Source organism: Melanostigma gelatinosum, assembly GCF_949748355.1.
Source record: "Melanostigma gelatinosum genome assembly, chromosome: 1".
Taxonomy (NCBI): domain Eukaryota; kingdom Metazoa; phylum Chordata; class Actinopteri; order Perciformes; family Zoarcidae; genus Melanostigma; species Melanostigma gelatinosum.
This window is the reverse complement of record NC_136634.1, coordinates 23,758,435-23,782,191: the sequence shown is the minus strand read 5'-3', so window position 1 is coordinate 23,782,191 and position 23,757 is coordinate 23,758,435. Positions and strand designations below refer to the sequence as shown.

At 43.8% G+C, this 23,757-nt stretch overlaps 1 pseudogene across 1 annotated transcript; it reads right to left on the bottom strand.

Annotated features, from left to right (window-relative positions):
- Positions 1–1,704: 1,704 nt before the first annotated feature.
- LOC306797631 (protein arginine N-methyltransferase 8-B-like) lies at positions 1,705–23,532 on the bottom strand (annotated as a pseudogene). Its single transcript has 9 exons — positions 23,467–23,532; positions 18,481–18,715; positions 17,121–17,349; positions 12,132–12,274; positions 11,540–11,627; positions 10,254–10,348; positions 7,149–7,299; positions 4,152–4,273; positions 1,705–3,654 (listed from the first exon to the last, which is right to left on the bottom strand). The product of its transcript is annotated as a protein arginine N-methyltransferase 8-B-like (transcript).
- Between the last annotated feature and the right edge of the window lie 225 nt (positions 23,533–23,757).

Here is a 23,757-nt window from a genome sequence, read left to right as displayed (position 1 = left end):
GCAGCCAATCTCAGATAAAACTATTATTTCCAGAGGTTGCAGAAAGTACCTCTTACTAAGGAAAAAAGGGGGGGGGGGTTTGTTTTACAAAGAGTCATCATATCACCCAGACACAATCTTAAAACACACCTTTCTACACCAATTAATTTCCCCTATGAGGTGTAGTTTTCAGGGATATAGTCCCCAGAAAAAAATAAGGTTCTCAGCTATTGTTCTGTGTTTTTGGAGTTTTTATAAAGCAAGAGGGAAGATGTACTTATGGCGCTGGCAGGTTAGGTAAGGGAAAAAAAGTAATTCTGCCTACCAAAGGGGTAGGCAGAGAGCACGGGCACATACAGTGTATCCTGCTCCCTCTTCCGCCTCCAAATAAGATGACTATTTTTGTTTTTCCTTTAGGCCGCTGGACAACATTTTTGAGTTTTCCTTCCGGCGTCCACCCGCGGATCACCCCTCCCCAAAGTCCAGTCCTGAAATCAGGTAAGTTGAGAGTAAGTACCCTTATGTTTGGCAGAGATCTGTCCATTAATATGTAACTACATACTCTCTGCGCCCCAACTCCTACATCAACTGTTTGAGCCAACACTCTAGCATCTCCAAGGCAGTTGTTGGCGTCCATTGTGCTGGGTCATCCGGTAGTACCCCAAAGAGATGTCCCTCCACACCGTCCAATACCCTATAATTCTCTTCCAAAAACAGATTTATTTTTATTATCAGGGTCTGTGTTCTCTGTGGGAGTTTTGTTGAGAATGGCATGAGTGATACAGAGACCTCCGCCTGGGGAAAGACTCTGCCAATCACTGCCATTAATTGCCGAAATTGTTTCTTGATGGTGTTAAACAAATTCCCTCTCAAACAGTTGTTCATACCAATGGAGAGCACAATCTTTTGGGCAAGGGGACAAGGGTCCAATTTCTCCAGGATTCCCTTTAAATGATGAATTTGGGCCTCCGGAAAACTGTCCACCTGCACCAGTGGATGACCATAACCTGGTATTCTGCCTAAGTTAGAGTCACCTAACACGAGCACTGGTTTTTCCACCTTCAAGGACCATTTCATTAATTTTTGATAGGCGTCCCCATGCCGGGTCGGCCTTTGTGACTGAGGGGGTTCCGCAGCATCAAGGGGAAGCGATACCCGCCCAATCACTGGCATCCCCATACCCAAATTGGGAATGTTCTCTGTTACCAAGCCACTCACTCCACTAGGTGGGCTAGGTAAGATGTTATCCAGTGGCCCCAGGTCAAGGGTGGGGTGAAAGTAGAGTGCAGCACAGTCCACCTCAGGATTAGATGGTTCAAGTGGGATGGGCTGGGCCCTCTCCTCACAGTTTAAATCCTGCCTAAGGCGTACCTGAGCCTGCACAATCATTTCAGGATCCACCCTCTCTGCTGTAATCCCACTGGGGCCAATCTCACCCAAGATGGAGGAAGTGGGTTGGGGTAGGGGGTTGGATTTGGGGTTAGGACAGGAATTAGGGTTGGGGTTAGGACCAGCATTAGGGTCAGGGTTAGGATGCGAACTGGACTCAAGACTGAAGCTGGGGTTAGGGCCTGGGCCAGAGCCGGTACTATGGATCGTCAGCTCTGGAAATTGCTCATCATCCCCAGCAGAGTCCGGACAGGAGTCGACCCACTCCAATGGAGGCTTCGGCCCACCCTGCGCTAGCGATCTCAAGGCAGAAATGGACGAGGCTAGTAGTCGTGTTTTATACCTTGCTTTGCCATAGGCGATTGCTTTATCACAGGCTACTTGATCGAAAAGAGGAAGGTCCTGCAGGCAAGCTGTTATAACCTGATCATAATGCTGCTCGAGAATAGTCATGTTACTGCGCATCCATTCATCTGTATTTATTGGAGTTAGTGTGACATCTAAACTATATAGTTTGGGGTGTCATTTGAGCAGCGGGCTTTCAGAATGTTTTCTGAAAGTGTAACTGGCAGATGCTCTTTCAACACCAGCATTGTTCTAAATACATATGACTTGTCATGTATTGTTGATTGTGAGCATTAATGACTCATAACAGTGTATTGCTTATTAGTACCAGCCAGCCAGTGTGTGCTCTGAGAAGGCAGCATACTGCACTATGTGTTGATTGTTACTGGCATTAGTTGCATGCTTTATAAATATAGTTTCCTCCTGTTGGTCCCAAGTGCTCATACTGTACACTTTGGTAACAGCCCTGAAAAAGATTCATCGGGGTCTCTGCACGATATATATAAGACACAGGGATAGTGGCTTAGCTGTGTCAACAATAGCGTTCAGCACACTCTGGGATTAACATGGGAAAGATAATGTGTTACCAAATGGCTTTTAAACGTATTTAGCTGAGAGTAGCAGGAGTTTAAAGCTTTACGAGGAATATTAACGTGAGGGAATCTTTGCCTAGATCCACGTCTTGAGTGAAGAAACTCCTCCGGTGGTTGGTTGGCATTGACCTTATAAGAGCACATGTGAAGTGGATGCATTTACAGTCTGTAAAGTCTGGTACCACATCGTGTGACGATACTAAAGGAACTTGTATGCATGTTGGAAGAAAACCTCTTCTCAGTCTCATTAGATTCAAACCCAGTAGTTGGGACAGGGTTACTGCAGGTCATCTGGTTTGCTAAGACTTATTTAGAGATGTGGGGTTCGATTGCTTGACATGGATCAGATGTAGTAAAACAAAAAGCTTCATGGCTTGAGACTGTTTGAAGCAATCTCTAATATCTAAACTATTAGAAAGAGAGTGAATAGCATCTATATATAGAAGGAAGACGAAAAAAAAATCTGAATGCAGCAGTGCGGAAAAGAACATTTCGGCACTTGGTCAAGGCATTTAGGATGGGGAAGGTATGTTATTGGCATGTCAACATCACTGCTCAAACTGACAACACAAGGAACATCTGGGTAGTCCAAGCTGTGCAACAGTGTCACGCCCTCTATTACACACTCACAGAAAGCTACTGGTACAATGACTCTGCAAACACATGCTATACCTTTCACGTTGCACATATACGCAGGTTCGTCCTTGGCCGCGGCGTTCGGTTGCTGTCAGTTTTCCAACATTGCTAAATTGATACAACTTTAAATGAAAGTGTTTCTCACATCATTCCCTACGGTACATAATGTGACATAAGATTTACACCTTGACTGTATTGTCTACCTACAGCAGAATGTGGACAACACAGTCATTGATTGCATGAGCTCTACTGGAATTCAAAACATGACGACTATCCCTCCATAGGTTCCAGGTTATTGTGGAAAACAACGAAACACAAGTACGTCACTCCATCTCACATGTACGCACATCAACAATCAATAACATTCATCATGACGAGGAGATAATCCTGACCTCTGTTTGTTGGTGTTACATTCAGATTTGTTTAACAGCGAGCACGAGTAACTTCCTGCTTTCATCAAACACTGTGTTGACAATAGTGGCCAATAGGGGCCAACTCTGCTTGGTCTTAGCCCCCCCCCCCCCTTCTTACATCACACATTGTGTCTGTCTCTGGACGTGGGAGTGTCTCTTGTCTCCCTCTGGTGCTCGGGGGTTGTACTCGGCACCATCGTCCCCCCCGGCCGAACTTAGCGCATCTTGTAGTCGTGGGATATGGCCGCTTCACACAGCTGCCCTTTGAAATCCAGCTCGAAGGTAAATTCCAAGTCGCGCTGCAGGTCAAAGAGAGGGAGAAAAGAAAGATGGCTGTCAGAGGGACGGGAGGCAATGAGTAAGCAAATACGTGGCAGAAACTGTGAAAAAATAATAAGACCGGGGACGCAGATTTTCCATATTTTGACCTGACAGCAGAACGTGGTGTTAAGTAAGCACGGACTGTTTGTGTGAGACAACAGGAGGAAGCGAACCCCGCTTAGAATTAGTTGTTTGTCTGCAGTGCTGCTGCCTGTTTGACTGCCAGCACTGAGGAGTAAACAACCTGTCGTGGGCAGGCAGGGGAGGAAATGAGTCATCGCTTAGCTAGGGTACAGGGTATAAAGATAAGAGCTCAAATAAGACTGTGAAACACTTTTCATATTATATTTGTATTATTTATTTTCTCCCATTCTATATTTTCTCATACATACACACGATAAATCACTTATAGGCAGATGTCGTTACCAAACATATCACACTACACATCAGGGACATTAGACTGAACACCACTCACAATGTTTTTCTCATTGGGCTTCATGTCAATGCTGCCGACTATCTCCTCTCCTCTCCGCACCGTCAAATAGTCCTCCAGGTAAAACACCGTCTGCTTCCAGTGGGTGTATTGAGCATCTGGTGCTGGGACACACACACACACACTTTTAAAATGTACATCAGTCATTTTAATATTCTAACAAATTGGTACCACAGTCTAATAAAGCAGCCTTTATAAATTATTTGGAAGTTGTAACTTAGTTGTTAGTCATGGTTTATAAATAATTTATTGATGCTTTATAGATCAGTCATAAGCCATTTATAAAAAGTGTTTACTGGTTGCCAGGTTGTGAAATAACCCTTTGGCTGGTCTTCAGCCCACAATGACTGAAAGACAACTTACCTTTTGGTAAAGGGCTGCAGAGAATCAAAACTTCGTTTTTAACAGATTATTTACGTTTACAAAGGCAGAGAAACGATAAATTCTTAATTGGTGACTTGAAATTTGTAACTACTGATTCATTGGAATTTAAGAGACATAATAGGGTTTTCCCACTATCTGGCTATCCAAAGGTTGCTCTTGTTAATTGCATAAAACTGACATACAAAGCATTAGTAAATCATTGTTTAGCCATTTTGAAAGCCTGTTACATTCGAATTCTTTATAATATTAATCAACTCTGGTCTTTCCCTCTGAGCTCGGCTTCCAGTCAAGCGACGCTTTCCTTCAGTTTAGAAACGGTAAGATGGCGAGATCCACACTCGGACATCACACGTGCAGTCCGCCAAAGTACATCAAGTGCCAAAATCTTCTTTAGATCTACAATAAAAGTCCTTTAAAAGTGTGAAAAAGCTTAAGAATCATAATAGACCAGACCAATATCCCCGGGCGCCTGTCATTGGCAGCCCACTGCTCCCTATATATACAGGGATGGGTCAAATGCAGAGAATAATTTCCCAACTGTGGGACTAATAAAGGAATGTTTCGTTCTTTTCTTTCTTCAATAGCGACCAGCTAGCCTAGCCACCGGGCTAAAAACCAACAAGCAAGCCAGCAGCAGTCCAGCCAACTTAAACTTGTGTGTTCCTGATAAGAAAGTTGAACCAACAAAGGTTTAAACTTTGGCAACACACCAACTAAACGACTGAGAACAGTAGATATGTCATCCTCTTGTCTTTTATTTCTCTACCCTCTTCAGTATCCCCAAGGATCTGATGTCTATGCCAGCAAACGCTGGGCAGAAGGCACAGAGACACCATGGACAGCTTGTCAGTCCGTCATGGGGCTACCAGAGATTTACAGCAATATGGGCTTCTATCTACCTGGCGTGATTGTCAGGATGAGACTCAGCACAAAGAGAGGAAGAGCCGAGGCATTGAACCGAGTCCGCGTCCGGAAGCAATGGTGCGAAAAGAGCACGTAGATCCACTTGAGTTCAAGACTAAGAGTGGAAGTAAAAGGCAGGAAATGCACGACTGCATTCTTGATCTCTCCGCTTCTGCTCGAGTCAATCTTCTTCTCAATTCTACATTTTAAAAGTGTGTGTGTGTGTGTGTGTGTGTGTGTGGAAACACAGACAGGTAAAATCTGACACCCCAGCCCCCAAAATAAGTGCGAGCATCCCCCAGTGCCCTGAACATTACCGATGGCTTTGCAGAGGCTCAAAAGGTCGGTAACCTTTAAAATTGAATTTCTGCCAGCTTGGCGTTGCCTTCAAAGACGAGCTCTCTGTGAGTCCATAGCGAGCCAATCACCATGGCTGCTGCACAGGCCGGGCTCTCCGTTTTTTTTTGGGCAGAGTTCAAAAGAGACACTGACAAGCTGCGTTTCTTATGCTAGTTCAGGAGATGACATGGCATTTCTACTGACCAGCATGTGTTGCAATCTTTGACCCCCCCCCCCCCCCCCGCTTGCCTTTTTCTCTTTTGCTTAGAGTCTGTGTGTGTCTGATGTGAATGTCAAACGGGGACTCGATTGCACGGTTGGCTCTCTGTGTGTAAGTTTAGATCTGTGTCTTAAAGTTTTGGCAGACCAGGAGTCCTCAGGTCTGACATTGGAAAACTTACTTGATAGACAAACTTACAGAAAATCAATCGAGGGCAAGTGGTTATAGGGCAGAGAAAGCTTCGGTTAAGAAATGATTGTATATAAATATAGTTCTTTATGGACAAGATGCAAGGTTGTGATGATACCATAGTTTGATGAATAAAAGATTATCAGCACCAGAGGCCAGACAGATATACTGTTCAAACCAACTTTAGAGTAATACATTCTGCTGTACATATCCTGTCAATGCACGGTATTCACCACTACCACTAGAGGTCAGTCACACACAGATGTTGACACAACGTCCCCCCTGCTCACTCCAGTCCAGCTCTGTCTGGATCATGTCAACCAGCCTGATCTGAATGTAAAGTGACAATGACACTTATTATTGTGATAGATGCCTTCAACGTCTCAACACAGACCACATTAGAGCTTTGGACTCCTCTTTGACTTTGGCTACATCAACACTGCAACGGTCTGGTAGTCAACCTGCCCAACTGATGGTTTTGATTTCATGCTTCTTGGAGCATTCAGTTCTACATCAACTTTGCTTCTGGATGTTTTTTTGTCTGTCCACTGAAGTGAAATGCGGTTCCAGATTGTGTGAAATGCGGTTCCAGATTGTATGAAACACGTCCAGCAACAGCCTCCCTTGTTCTCACATTATGCCTCCTCCTGCAGTAGTGTGTGAAGTGCTGACTACCAGCATGAGCCATACCCCACAATTCACCTACAACATAATGCCAGATGCTCCAGTTGCCTATTGGCAAATAAACTTGCCAACTATAAGTGAAGTATCCATTCTGCTGTGCCGTCAGAATAGAGTAATACTGAACCTGACCTCTGGGTGGTGCTGTGTTATTGCTGTCAGGGCTGGTGATAGAAAAAGCTCTAATGCTTTAAAGCTACACACACACACCCGCGCACACACAGATCCCTGTATATAAAGTAACAGTGTGTGAGGCATCCTACCGGTGGAGAAACCAGTCTTCTTGTGACACTTGGTGAACTCGATGTTGAAGTAAGTGACCAGTGCATGGATGTAGTCGTTCCTCTGGATCTGCAGGCAGAATGCTGAGGTAAACGAGAGGTCCTCGAGCTTCACTGTGTAGATGTCCACCTCCTGCGGGAGTAAAGAGATGAACTCTTGAATATCTGTAGCACATGAACAAAACTGACACCACAAGCCATTGATCACATTCAACTCTCCCTATTGTTCTCTTTTTTAAAGGGCATTTTGGGAAGTACAGTATATGCATATGTGTTCGCTAGCCCAGAGTTAGTTGAGAAGATACCACTCTAATGCCTGCGTGTTAAGTATGACGCTACCACAAGCAGCTGGTTAGCTGAGCAGACTGAGACTGAGAATGGAGTAACAGCTCGCTGGCTTGAAAACTGCACAAAAACTAAAGTGTTGAAACATGTTTTGGATTCGACAACCAAGATGTCACATTTCAATAACTGAGCCTAGCTAGCTGTGTTCCCCTGTTTCCAGCCTTTGGACTCAACCATGCTGCTGGCGTCAGCTGGATTTAGGGTGCAGACATGTCCACGCATGTTTCCAAAAATGCCAATGTCGTAGTTCTGACTTCAACCAGACCCTTTCCCCATTCAAACTAATGATCTTGCAACCTTACAACAATCTAAAAACCAAGAAAATGTTATATGTAGCCTACTGCCAAATACATGACATTGAGGAGACCAAAAAACAACTCCAAGAAATACAGTACAGCTTCTACCTGCAGAACGATATAGGGTCACCGTTATACTCAGTGGGACTGTGCCAAGATCCTAAATGACAATCAAGAATACAAGGATAGGGGGACTGGCGTCGTCCTGGGAGCTCTAACTATTGTGAGGCTCCAGTTGTTATTCATGCGTGGTGCTAGCGACCCAAAATCTGTAAATGTCCCCTGATTGCAGTCAGTTTAACAGGGTATCTGATAACCCATTGTCCCACTAGGCCCGGTTCAGAGAAGAACATGTTGTTCCAGATCCTGGTTTCCCGTCGGCTGAATGGCACTGCGCCAACATATCATGTAGCTTTGAACACTGAGAAACACAGGGGAGTGCAGCCCACCCGAAAACACACAGTGCCCTGCAGGGGTAAGGCAGAGGTGTGATCACCATGTTTCTTCTGCCATCGGCTATATTAGACATCCACTGCTATAGCTTTGGTGCCAGATGCCACAGTGGCTGTGGAGGAATGAGCCTTATGTTTGCTGGCATAAAAACACAATGCAATATTAATGTCAGATTCCCCCTGCTGTCTTTAGGCAATAATCACTCCCATAAACACATTTACCAGATATTTACTCTAGTCATGCGGTATACACTTCTCAAAGTCACATTTCAAAGTTTAAGACTGCAATATAATGCAGTCGAATGTTTACACCCTCGCAATTACTCTGAATGCAAAATAACAGATTTAAGAGCCCTGTCATGCAGGTGGTTATTTCTGCAGGATGATACTTGGTCTTGATCCTCAGTGAGTATTGCTACCAAAGTTTCAAGCAACAGTTTAATAACATGAGGTCCTATGTGTGCTACTCCTCAGCTATACAACTTTAATGAGGTCGGTCAGTAATCCATTTAAAGACAATAAAGCTTGTCTGCAGGGTATCATTGTGGTAAGGCTTCTTTTTTCTTCTTCTTCACCAGATCCCAAGACAAGCAGCATTCTCATCAGCTTCATAGATATTTTTATTAAAATGTCATGACTGATCGCGTTGCGTGATTTGTGTAATATCTCGCTGCATTTTAAAATGAAAGGGTGTCTGATATCAGAGGGGGAAAGAAAGTGGGTGCTTGACAATCAGCAACACTGAAGTCAAGGTGTGATCACAAAGCAATTTTCACCGAGACAGAGGCGAGACGGGGCAGAGCCGTCCAATCAATACCAGCGATAAGAAGGTCAGTATGACAAAGACCACAATTAGAAGGACTAGGCCGGCTGCCATTGACATGCATGGCACAGCAGCTTTATCAGTGTAATCCACGCAGTGAGAGGCACAGACAGGCCAACAGCCACACATCAAGGTTGTACTCAAACCAGCCAAAGCATTCCATACAGTATGTTTACCAATTATTTCACCTGCAGTTAATGTGGGAGGGTTTTACCACTGCAATCATGCTGGCACCTCTGCATTATAGTTTATAGCAGCCATCTTACTCAGCATTGTCTATGGGACGACTTCTAATGTATTGATATTGTATAGAATATAATGAAACAATCAGAATACCTTGTTAATCAGTAATGTAAAGGTGAGAAAACAATCTCACCGCAAAGGTCCATTTAGTAGCCATTCTTGGGCTTTTTATATGAAATGATCTTCATCAGTAGATGGAGTTCGCCCTCAACATGTTGAGATTAACATTTCTTCTGAGCACTGTAAGGTCTTTGATGTACGTGTAAGCTCAAAACTTATGGGGATATGACTGAAAGCCCCAGTAAAGCTATTAAATGGACCATGTAGTTTTCTCAACGGCTGTCACTGACGCAACTGAAGTGGACAAAAGTTCTAAAAGGGCTCTGGAAATATTTTAATCTGAACATTGACGATTGCCCGTGAGGCAGTATACTATTTACGCACGGTGGTGCTTGATGCTAAAAGCTAATGTCAGCAATGCTAACGTGCTGATGCTAAGCAGGTGCAATCATTACCATGATAACCATCTTAGTTTCGTGTCTTAGCATGCTAACATGCTAACACCAAACACAAAGTTCAGTTGAGGCTGATGGGGATTTCATTTGTTTTGCATGTATTTAGTCGTAATCCAAAGTATTGGACTCATCTTGATCAAAAAGAGGATGCCAGATGAAAAGTTAAGGAATCCCCAAACTTATGGAAAAATTCATCCTGAGGGGAAAATGAATGTGTGCACAACAATTTATGGCGATCAATCAGGATTCATCTTCTGGGCACCATGAATATCTGTACCCAATTCCAAGCCAATCCATCCAACTGTATACACCAACGTCAACTCCCATTTGCACTGCATTGATTCTACAGCTGACAGTTGGTCAGGCTCTGTGATGAATCCATTTTCTGCCATTAGCTAAAATATGTTACCAACCTTGATGAGGCAGGCGTCCACTACGTCCACCAGTGGCTCCCTCAAGGCCACATTACGGATACAGGTCATGTCAAAGCCATACACGTTCTCCCACCCTGGTAAATACAGCATGATTGAGTTACTTTGCCAGCATGTTCTCAATTATTTTTTTGTGAAATGAACACAAATGACAAAAGTTTTCTTCTTTCCAAGTTTTGATTCAGTTAGTTCAGTGTTCTTAGGGTGGGAAAAAAGCCACAGGAGATGCAAACAGTTGGGCTGCAGCTGTAAAACAACAATAGTTGCAGTCTCACTCGTAGAGCTTCCCAGGATAATCTGATATACGACCCCCAGAGTGAGACCCCCATTTTCATTTTGACGGATGAAAGTCACATTGTACCCGGGGATGATTTGTAAACATGATCCTCCTTGAACGCAACCCACACTCTTGCCTTGAATATCCTTGCAGCTTTTGGCTAAAATCATTTCATACATTATTCATTAAGCTCCTTAAGATAGTGTGTGAGCAAATGTCTCCACCATGACCCAAAAGGAAGAGAACTACTTTAGAGCGCAGGAAAGCTGGTGATAATGAACAGGTCGCTGACCCCCACGGAATTGTTATGAGCTCGATTTGAATATCATGCTGCCCACTTAACAAAGGCCGTTTTCAGCCCAGAGTCGCACTAATGTCCACAGGATGCTCTTAGAATACTGGAGTGCTTCCGAAGGCCACTTCTAACTCCGTCTAAAGGTCATCTTGACCAGCAGAGAAACAGTGTTTGGTCAATATATGCGCTTGTCTCACCACTCAGTCTGTGTTCAAATACAGAATAATGGTCTCCAGACATCATTGAAAAGCTTTGCATAGCAGTGAGCCAATGTGATATGACTTTCTCATGGTGCAGTGTGGTTTTCATAATTTCCCAGATGTATGGGGGAGTGTGAGTAGGAGGCCTATTGGCTATTGTTGTGTTTTGCATGACTGTTTTAAGTTATGCACTGGCTTCACAGTGACTACAGCAGAAAAACTAACTCAATTATCACCCCCAGTGTTATGTCTGAGGGAAAAGTTCAAAATCATTTGCAGAGCTGGAAAGGTCGTGTGTGTGTGTGAGTATTTCCCACGTTCGTGTGAGTGCAATGCGGAGGTGTGGGCGGCGTTCTACACCTGCGGTTCACTTACAATGCAAAGACATAATCCTGATTACAGCCACGCAGAGGACACCAGGGACAGCACAAGTGTGTGTCATTTCACAGTCCAGGTTCAGGTAATGCACACTTACACACACTCACACTGAACTCACAATGTATTTTGAAGTCTTTGTACTGCCTGTCCTCTATGGCCACCACGTACAGAGAGGCGCGATCAGGAAACATTAATCCGCCGGGTTTCTGTTTGACAAACGAGGCAAAGAAATAACTCTGCAATTAATCCTGAACACATCATAAAAGGTCGACATCACAGCACCGGGGGCATTTAATTCCTCAGCCAAGTACCAACCTTAAATTATTGAGGTGTCAGTGATTGTGTGTGTGTGTATGTATATATATATATATATATATATAATATATATTATATATATATATATTATATATTATATATATATATATTATATATTATATATATATATATATATATATAATATATATATATATATATAATATATATATATATATATATATAATATATATATATATATATAATATATATATATATATATAACAAATTACATCATTTAGGTCGTGGGTCCCGGCTTGTCATTAAGGGGTGATGGTGGGTCCCGCAGCCAGACCAGTTGAGAACCACTGCTCTAGATACTGCACTTTAGCGATATGATGCCTGATGTTAATGCAGGATACATATCATGTCTATGCACACATCAACGCACATCCTACCAGCCACTTGTCCCTGGCAAAGATGACGGTGTTGAGCATGGATTCGTAGAAGAGGCAGTAGCCCATCCACTCGGATATTATGATGTCAACCTTCTCAACAGGAAGCTCCACCTCCTCCACCTTGCCCTTGAAGATGGTGATCACTGCAACACACGACACGTATTTTTAGGTCATAATCAATTTTTTTTGTATTTTGGCGGACAGAAAAGTGTCTTAACGCTGAAATATAGGAATGACAATGCCTATAGAAGTCAATACATCAATTATGCATATACAGTACGTGCCAATATTGTATCACTGTGTGCAAGAAATACACTGCAGTGTGAGACAGAAAGATACGGGTAGATAGAGTATGTGCTACCATGGCAGCCAGGGTGTTGTTATGGAAATCACGCCTGCTGGGGTTTACAGTGGAGGAGTGGCTCATTACCCTTCCACATATTCGCTGACTTCAGCTTTTTTTTTCTGCTTTGCCAATAAGTTATTGAAGAGTCTACCTGGTAATAAAAATATGTCTGTCAGAATGACATGCGAGCCCTGCTACTCCAACCGGGGATGTGTTCCTGCTTGAAACTTAGTGTTCACTGTCCTTTCAATTACTTGTGCATACTTGATATTCATAGGCTTCTAGACGGAACATTGGCCGACAGGTTGGTTGATGGAGCTATCATTTGGTAGATGCACAGTCAGTAGCTTTGGAGGTGTTATGATTGAAAACATATGCTTTGAAGTGCCATAAGTTGGCAGCGTGTCCGTGCAAATGAATATAAATGAGCTGGCCCAGTGCAGTACGGAATGGTGAACATGAAATCTCCTTCTTCTTATCCTCATGCGTATCTGCCAGCCTTCCCTCTCTGCTCCTCATACTGCTTTACATTGTTTGAATCCTCAAATTTGAAGTTCATCCAGATGTTTTGTAACATTCGAGATTTGGAATGGCTAGCTGTGGTTGTAACAGGTAGTCACTAAAGACCACTGGTGGAAGAAGTATTCAAATCCTTCACTTAAGTAAAGGTTCCAATGCAGCAATGTAGAAAATACTCCATTACAAGTAAAAGTCCTGCATGAGAAGCCCTAATTAAATGTCCAGAAGTATTAGCAGCACAATGTACTGAACGTACAGTGAACTTTAGTCCAGTGGTTCACACCCAAGGAGTCGAGTCCCATCTAAAGGGGTCACAAGGTAAATCTGGCGGGTCACAAGATGATTATTGGGAGACGGAAGGAGAACAAAAAAACGCTCTGCTTTACAAACTGTGGGAGATCACACGCCTAAAATGTTGGAAACTACTTTTAACAGTGGTGGAAATGTACTCCCCCCCCCCCCCCCCCCCCTGCTAAAGAACAATCGTGCTGTTTTATTATAATACCAGGATGCAATATATTTTCTTCTCAGGAGGTTACTGGAAGCGTGATCATCATTGACTGTGTGTTCCTCTGGCTGCTCTACCTCTCCAGGGATTCATCACAGTGAACTCCAATTCCTTCTGTTATTTGGAGTAAAGACAAGTCCGGAATTGAAACATTTGTTCTTGATGTATTGCTTCCTGCATGAAAGCTTCTCCAACAGTGCGGCCACCATAAGTTGCTCTCTGGGGTGGCAAACAAGGTCATCTTTGTTTAGTATCTCTGTGTGGGTGGCTTCCATCGCAGTCCCGAATACAAAACCACTTGCAAACAGATTTGAAAATTGAAAACTGGGCGAGATACAACAGCTAACCAGCTGAGAGTTTGTGAAGGCATTCTCTCAAAGGGATTTTCTTTCCTGTCTGCAGAGTTCGATAGCAAAAAAGTAACGTCTTTTAAGTGACTTGCAGTATTTTGTGACAGTGAGCTTGACAGCAGAAGGTAGCTAACTAGGGAGGGATTATCATCTGACATTGTGCACTTCGGTTAACTTTGCTTTGCAAGAGACGTCCAGGGGTCGAGCTGAAACTGTGAAGGACAAAGGAACAAGACGGGATAGAACTTGCAAGGGGACCAGACCCTGGAACGCTGCCAGGGCATCTTACTTTAAGTAATTCGGGTGAAGATTAGTCACTACTCAGCTGCAACCAGTCGTTTAGCTCCAGTGGAAGCTTCAACCTGTAGTTTAATTAGTCTTTTGACATTTTTAATTCTTTTAAATTATCTTCTACCCCGCTGCCTTTTTTTGTCCCATCGCTCTCCTTCTGAAATACCCACATTTCTGTCACATTTTCCTCTATGCTGCCTCTGTTATACTTTCTGAGTCAACAGCTCCTTGCTTGATATATTTTGTACTTCCTCCGCCCACCAATGCAGGACTCATGGCTGATTTATTGAGGTGCCACCAATAGCAGAGTTACAACGTAATAAAGCCTCCATCATTCATCAGAATGAACCCCGGACACTTCTTAGTCAGCAGCTCCCAATCAAAATGAGAACATAATTCAACAGGAGGCGTTTGTCCATACCAATCTCTGTCAGCATCGGGGGAGTCTGAGAGTATAGATTTCCACCTGAGTGTGTGCACTCTTTTCCACCTCCCCTGGGACTCTGTTTGTCAGAGGTGTGCGCGCTTATTCATGCGGCAGGAGATCCATCTGTTCGCAATCAAGCAGGGGACACCTGAATGAACTCATGGCAAACCCATGCTGGGACCCTTGTGGAGGGAGCCGGCTGAAAAATAGAAGCACTCAGCTGTTGCCTTGGACTCTCATGAAGAATTAAGTCTTTTGTTTTAGAGGCAGAAAAAAGGGTTATACACACCAAAGATGGACAAATTAGGAGATACCATCTTCTTTTTCTTGTCGTTGCAGTATAACACACAGACTGGAATTAAATCCTGGCTTCTGCTTTCTAGCTGAGGTCTTCAGTTTCCCCACTGAGTGCAGGAGCTTGACATTAGAACAGCCTCCCTGGAGCAGCCCTGTTCTCTGCTGCCTATTAGTGGAGGGCTGGTCAAGATGCTGCTGGTGGCGCCCACGGTCTTCTGTCCGTCAACACACACACAACACCTATTAAAAACCAGACTGTATCAACTGCAAAAAGAAACGGGAGCTCCACATGTTGCACTAGGTGTACGCATCCCAGTGCATTGTTGTGAGAATAGGGCTGCCAACGTCAGCCCTCTAATTGGCAACGATTCCTCGTCTTTTTTTCTGAATCGCTGCGACAGGAGACAGCCATTAGCCATGTGTCCATCAGCGCCATGCTTCAGTGGGAGCGCTGAGGCGTGTTTGCAGTCAACACACTCTCACTGGTGTCGGGAAGAGTCCCTGTCGCTGCAGTGCTGCCACGAGTCCTTTTCTCTGGAGTCGCAGCAAAGTGTAAGTTTCTGACTTCGCTCAGGTGTCATGCAGCGCTCCCCTCTGTCGGAGCCCTTGAGACTCATACAGTGAGTCAGGAATGAGATGAGCCACACTTCATCTTTGTTTATTCATATGCAGGATTTGATTTTGGTTGCAGTTTGATTTCTTTAGTTTTGTAAGAATGTAAAGCCGTCTCAAGCTTTTTTGATTATAAATTCTACAATCATCACATGAACAAGCTTATACGATTAACTTAACGAGATAACGTTTAGCAAGTGCTGCTACGTCAGGGAGAAACAGCTGTTGCATTCAACTCAACACATTCTGGCCCAAATGTTACGGTCTGTCGAATTCTAAGAAAAGTGTGTTTAATGGAACGTAGCTGAAGCCTCATGGAAATGTCACATCAGCTAATTTGCATCCCTGTGTATTTTTTACATACTGTACAAACAAAATGAAAAAGTTTTTTTTGGGGGTGTTCTTACATCGAATACGTATCTGACTCTAACTGGCTTCATCATTCGATGTCATTATTATTATTATTATTATTTTTCATCAATTTGCATTTAAATCCTCTTTTGTCTTTTAGGTTTTAACCGCAATGCAGAGAGCAGTTATCGAAACTACAAGACTCTTTGTCACTCGTGCATGAGATGCAACATTTATTGAATCCATGTGACCGAAGCCTGGATCAGATCCTGTGACTGCTGCTAACCCCGCACATATCAAACCACCTGTTACAGCCCTACTCCACCATGATTTTGGGTGTTTGGACCCTGATATATCTGCTGGAAGATCTAGTTTACATCGGCCCTCTGTGATTGCATGGCGGGCACTTTACAATCTGCACGTGTGAGCTGGTGGACTGAAGTTGCCACCAATAGTTTAATACCAGGGGTTGTTGAGAGCTGGAATGATTCATGGACTGACCACACCACACACTCTTTATTTCCTGTACTTGTTGGGGTTTAAATAAAATCCCACACACTGCTCTCCTGCCAGTAACCATTCCTTTATTGCTAAAGGTCTGTGCAATTTTACATTCTTCAAAAATTGTCTCCCTAAAACATTTTCAGGGAGAAAAATATTAAATTCAAAATGAACGTCTGTTAAGTGTGAGCTCAGTTTATGGTGATTATATAACTCTGATAGGTATAGAATTCAGCAGAGAGTCTTTTATGGTTTCTGTGGAGCCAGAATAGAGGTTATCACTCTTCTTTTTTATGTAACGAGGTCCATATGACAGAGTGAAGCTATTGTTGGCCCAGAGCCCAGCCCTTCCACCTCTCAAGCCCATCTTTCACATGGAGCTTTACCAGCTTTAGTTATGATAAAGGCATCGGGCATTGGTGCAGAACTCAAACTGAGAGCATCCAAGTCAAAGGTGAACCAAATCCCTGAAATATTAGCCCCATGATCAATGATAAAGCCTTTCCAGATGGGCAGGAGTAACGCTAGCGTGTGGTGAAGCGTGAAGTGAACTTTAAAGTACAAAAAGACAGATAGAGGAACTGAGCGAGACTGCAGAAGAGGGAAGGAAAACAAATATGGGATGCGAGGCAAAGTCACACATAAACACAGAATGTCAACCAGTAGCTCAGCACAAGTCTCTTGGCAATTCCAAGTTAATCACCCCCCCCCCCCCAACCATCCCCGTCCTTCCATTTGTCTGGAAGTTCCACGTGGTTATCCCAAACTGGGGGCCAGTCGTACACACACATGGACATGCAGTGATTGGACCCTGGTGGTTCAGCACGATAACGCTCCACTGAAATGAAAACAGGTCTTACCCCATACACGTGCTTTGCCCCCGCTTTGGCCGCGAACATGGACAGAATCCCTGTCCCGCTTCCCACGTCCAGCACGATTTTGTCCTTGAAGACGTGCTTGTTGTGGTACATGGAGTTGCGGTAGGTGAGCGTCCTCACTTCGTCCTTCAGCATCTCCTGGTTTAGCATATGACAGAATGATTTGAAGAAGATGTTGACACAGCTGGATATTTTGTTTTGTTGAATTGAAAATGTTGGATGGACACGGAGGTCTGGATTTGCTGTGATATCCGCAGTGAAGCGGTGACAAATAGCACACAGCCCACCCTTAGTCTAGTCTTAGTCACTGAATAATCACCATGAGCCTCCAGGCTCAGTCCGTCTGCATTTCTTACCGAGTGCACGCATATGTGTGAGTGTGAAGAATAGTCAGAAATGACAAAAAGAACACATCTGTCCTCCTTTCCAAAAAAACATTCAAGATTCATCTCACAGGTCATGCTTTTTTTATGTTATGTTTCCTCCGCATGCAACGCAGCTGAACCAATACAATATTCAATTCTTGAAATCATATGAGCCACATAAAGAGACTTAAAAATAGCTGCTAAAGGAAAGTTGCACCAATCCTCTTCCATTCGCCATCAAGTCCAGCCTTTGAGCAGAGCTCAGCTGAGCTAAGCTTAAGGCAGAGATTTCTGCCAGGCAGGGTTCAGATCTCATGTCCTTTGGTGGGTTTGGCTGCGCGTAAGCCCAGCCATGGTTCCACCCGTCTATGACATAAAGCATTGAGTTGTTGTAGGTTGTAGTCCGGAGCAGGAGGAGGCTGAGAGAGACCCAGTTTCGTTTTTTCAAATGTCACACGTGATCATCATTAAAGAGGCTTACCAACACACAATAGAGGAGTCTGAGATGATGAGGTCCAAGAAGAGAAAAAAAAAGAAGCAAAAGATGGAGACCGATTTGAGCAGAACAAAAGTAACCATGAAAGCCAATTCATGATTTCTGCCCGGCCACTGTTGTCACTGATCTGCTGATAGCCATGTGTTTTCCTACACTGTGACACGAGTCTCCAAACGTAATTGTGTTTTACATCCAGGTTTGCAAAAGGATGGATGCCTGGTGTTCACTGATGATGGCATCAGATGCCGAACAGCAACATCTTGGGCAGTTGGTGGTTTTGCTGTTTTGCATTTTCTCTCTCCCGAGCTGCAGACCTGTTAATCGGGGGACATGGGACACACCTGGGCCGATGAATATAAACCAGAGCAGACACAGGACCAAGAAAACAGAATAAAAACAACAACATACCTCATGTATACCAAATGCAAGAGTCAAAGTAGTAGTCTCGTGAGGTCATGTCCTCTGGGCTAAGGAACTTGGACATCTTCCCCCGCCCGGGACAGCTCGGAAGGCTGGCAGCATGGGGCGTGTGTGGCGGCAGAGGAGACCGTGAGGCATGCCGGATGGAAGGCACCGGCTTGGGAAACGAGGTGGGCTGTGCCGTCTGTGATGAAATAATGCGGACCGGCCGCGGCTGTGGTTGCTAGAAAGAGAGAGCGAGAAGAAGAGGAAAAACACTTCATTGAGGCTGAGGGCTCTGGGTGTTTGTTATTCAAATCACTTTCCGAGGAAGAAACAAAACATGGAGGCAGCAAGCGACTCGGCATTACATGGTTCGGGCAACGATTGGCTTGTCTCGTCATCCATTCCCCTTAATCATTTCATCCGCTCTCGTCCCTCTCAGCTCAACTCGCAGGCTAGCCGTGAAGAATCTATTGAGTCGGGAGAATACTCTGACTACTGACATGAAGTCAGCCTGTATGTCAACAGAACAGATGGCAAGAAAGCTCAGTTCTGCACAGACGGTACATCCATAATGCCCTGATTATCACCTGTAAGGCCAGCTGGGAAGACCTAGCCATGGTGTGTGTGTGAGTGTGTGTTGGTTTTGCGATTGAGACAGAGAGAGAGATGAAGAAACGGACTCCCAGGATCTCAGTTTTGAGCCAGTAAGCCGTTCTGGTGTTTGTACTCATTCCAACTTTCAGCCCTCTAAGAATAAATGATAAGTAGTTGGCAAGGTGGATGGAATTAGGTTGACGGCGATGCTCAGTGTATCTTTTTGTTGATCTCGGAGAAGAAAGAAAAGAGAAAATTGAGAGGCTTGTGTCTCAGGAATGCAAAAGGTTTCAGAGCTTCACCTCCAACCTCCAAGGCCGTTCAGCTTTTCAAAGAAGGTTGTTTCCCCGTCTTCATTGTTGAGGCGATGGGCGTCACTTCAGATAATTGTTCCAATATAAACTTCACTTTGAAGTTTGTCCTGCATCCTTTAATGTAATGTAATAAGGCTGGCATGTAACAGAGTCAATACGGCGGAGAACCTTACTAATGGATGAAGTCGTGCTGTTGTGACTTACAGCGACAGCGCTGTGTGGAACATGGATCTAGTGGACTTAAGGCAACAGTGTGACCAGTCAATATGTCCCAGTTCATGGCATTTAGGCCCAGCAGGAAGGGAGAGGACAAAGATAAATATGATGGCCATCCTAGAGGGAAAGATACAGGTGGGAGGAGGATGATTGATTCTCTCAAACAAGGTAAAAAATCAATGTCACCGACTGATATCCTACTTTAAAGCTGACAGATCAGGCGTTAACCATGCTAGCTTCATGGCTCTAGACCAGGGACTGTTGTGGAGGGCCGGATCAATGGACTGAACTCAATCCTGCTCAATATTATTCCACCTCATTATAAAAAGCAGTAAATTGTTTGGTTGTGATAAGCTTATGATCAGTGGTGGAATATAACAAAGTATATTTGCTTATGTACTGTACTTATTTACAAATTCAAGGTACTTTACTTGAGTATTTCCATTTTCTTCAACGTTGTACTTCCACTCCACTACATCTCAGAGGGAAATATTGTATATTTAACTCCACTACATTTATCTGGCAGCTTTAGTTACTTGTTACTTTAAACATCATTTCTCAAACCCTTCCTAACTACCCAAACTGAACAACAGAGTATAAAGGAGTTAAAATGAGCTCCACCTTAAACATCTGCAGCAGGAATAATGAAATATATACATCATGCAATATCCATATATCATAGTAAAACACTGACAGGGATCATGTTTCTGCAAAGTTAGTACTTTTATTCCTATTGTTTGCAGTCCAGTGACCTCACTTTCTGTTTTTCAGTTCAGTGCGAGAAATGTAGTCTGTGTTGGGCTTGAACGAGTGCACTGAAGTCAGGTCGAATGTCTGAGGTGGAGATGTGAAGGACAGCTGACAGGTGATCGTCAGTGAGAGAGGATCTGGATTTGTCAAACTTCATCCCGGAGAATGTTTGTTCACATATGTAGCTCGATCCAAGGAGAACCAACATCTTCTGAGCACGTTGCTTTTGCAGCTTACAGCAAAGCCTCAGATGTCGGTGCCCGCGCTGCATCGCCAACACATTGCAGTGACGCTGCTGCTCGCACACATTCACGAACGTACTGAAGTCCGTAAATAAAAGCAGTGCAGCTGTATTCCATGCATGATGTACACTTATTTAACGTTTTATTCCTAATTTCCCATTGACGGCCTGGTGGCCGTACAACGCCACGGTCTGCTCTTGACGATAATCTCGGGCAGTCCACCACTTTAGTCCGGACTGAAATTTCTCCACAATTATTGGATGGATCGTGACATTTTGTACAGACATTCATGGCCTTCCCTCATTACCACCAACGAGGTACCCTTGAGCTCCAGTGGGGCTGATGGCTATAGATCAGACTGTGACAGATCAGTGCGTTCCTGGAAAAGAGAGCATTGCTCTCTGTGAGATTTTAATTTGGCTTTGGTTTATGACCAAAACTAACCAGCCTCAGTGGTGTGTCAAATAATGCTAATTAGCAAATGTAAACATGCTGACCCACTGTGAACATGTGAATATTATTCCACCAGCATGTTAGCATTGTCATTGTCAGCATGTTAGCATGCTAACATTAGCATTTCACCCATTTATGGAGCAGCTGGTTGTAGACTCTCATGTACTGTGAATGGCAGCTCATTTCAGAGCTATACCAGTTAGCCTTCTATACATGTCGAGTGCTGTCTCCTTAGTACACCTGGAACATCCACACATGACTTACTGAATAAATCATTCAATCAATAATCAAAGCATTCAAAATCTAAAGCTAAATTTACATGGGAATAAAATAAAATACTACAAAATGAGCTAGAATAGCAATTGTTCGGCTCAGTAATAATAATTTGAGTGCTGCCTTCTTTTAATGGATTTGAAGTTGATTGATACTAATTATGTTTGTGATGAAGCATCTGTATATACAAACTGTCTTCTGAGCAACAAATTCTGAGCATTTAGCATTCAACCCAAGTAACAAACTTGATGCACCAGTATTTCATGAAACAACAGCAGGGAGCATGATGGAGAGATGTCTCCGTGATCATGACAAACACAAGTTCCCACGTTCAGTCATGATATGCACACTCTCCTAAAGACTGCAGATGAAATCTCTAAAAATAAATGACAACAGTGAAAGACAAAACGCAGGATTTGATAGCTGTCCCATAAAGAGTCAATAATTACAAGACAGGGCCACAGAAGCAGTGATTAAGGCTGCCAAGTTCAATACTCAATCAATGAGAACTTTCTAAAAGTTGCAGTGAAACGAAATTGCCCCTGGCCATCATTAACGGAGAGATTAAAGTAGATTTGGGGTGCGATCAGAGGAGAGCAGCTGCAGTGAGTGTAACTGAGACACGTCCTTGCCTCTGACCCCGCAGACAGATAAACGCACGGGGTTGCATTTCAGACTGGATCCTCGTCCACACACTGAGGTGAGAATTGTTATTTGAGAAGGGCATTCAATTGGCACTTATGTGTTTGTAATTGTTTGGCTGTTAAAGTTGGCGCCTGCTTGTTAGTCCTGAAGTCAGTGATAACGTCAGTAGGTGGATACGTGGGGAATGCTCTGTCGGAAATTGGTGTTTTAATGCATATCTGAAGAAAAGTACCAGATAGCTGACTTAAAGGCGATAATGGCCTACAGCAGGAAGAGCTTTTTTACTAAAGTCGAAGGAAATCAGCATCAATGTCAGGAAAGAGAATCTGTTTGGTCCTCTGCCATTACGGCACTTAGGTGCCTCTGAGAACACACATTCCAAAGCAGCAGAGAGCAGAGGAAGGCAGAGATCCATCCATCCATCCATCCATCCAGTGTCTTCTTATCGTATAATGTCAGCTGCCTGCTGCCCTCCCACGTCAGCGCATTGACCACATGTTGAGAGCTTGAGGGATGCTTTACCCATGAATGAACTTGCTTTGAGGTAACTTTTTTCTTTCTTTTGATGAATCATCATTAATATACAGCAACATGAGGCCATCTCCAACTTCACAAGGTGTTTGTATCTCTTCAGCATTAGTTATCCCTCAGCAGTGCACTTAATACAAAATTGGGCTCATGTGGTGTTGCTCTGAATTTATAACAAAAAAAAGCTACATTGGATGAATTCTTCAATGAAACGTGAAATAATGTCGATCATATAATGTGCATTTGGGAAAATGCATTGACCTAAACTATTTCCTGCATCCTGGGGATCCCTATTGAGGGCCCTATAAGGCGACCAGGAAGCCAATAAAGTGGATTCATCACGTCTTCAGCTTGGCTCCCCCCCCCCCCCCCCCCCCAAATAAAAGCTGCTCCATACAAGTCGCAGCGTTCTCCCTGTCGTCTGGTCTGCGGGGTGCTGCAGCACCTTGGACAGCGCAAGTCATCCTGATCTCAGCAGCACACTCTGCCCCGCTCAGCCTCATCATCCTCACAGCGTCTTCCTGATTTAAACGGGTTGTCTTCATGCAAATCCATTGTAATATATTTAGATTTATTTCTCCTATCCAACAAAACGAGTGGGCATGGGGGGGGGATCTAACGTCCTGCCACTGTCCCATCTTCTGAAACATAAGTGAAATCACACCGCAACATTGGGAGCTACACGGTTAAAAAAAGCTAGACCAGTAAAAATATGCTTTGATTTTTTTTGTTTTTGTACTCGATGTTGGAAATACAAATTTGCATCAAGCCTGCTCTGCACAAAATGTTTTATTTCAACATCCTTGCAGAGATGCAGCCTGTATTTGATCACTCAGGCTGCTGTCTCACTATCCGGACGGAATCTGCATTTTGTCCGGGATGCAACTTCTACTAAAGGTAAACATTTGGCAGGACTCTGACAGAGCCTTATCATATACCTTTTTTTTATAATAAGGTGTCTCTCTCACACTTACCTCAATGCTCTCAGACTCCGCCATTTTTCTCCTGAGGAGCGTGCAGCGGGAGTGTTTGATTCCCATAGGAGCCAGAAAAAAAGACTGCGCTCAACACTTGATAGAAGTAAAGAGGATGAGGAAATAGTATGCGCCTCAACGATGTTCTCCTTAGTTCTGTGTCGTTCAACAACAATTGTCATTCACATCCCAAACTGCAGTGTTCTTTAGACATTCTAAGACTGGGAAAAGACACGAAACTACGCGAGGTCCCAAAAGCAGTGCCGCCGCTGTTGCCGTCATGTGTAGCGG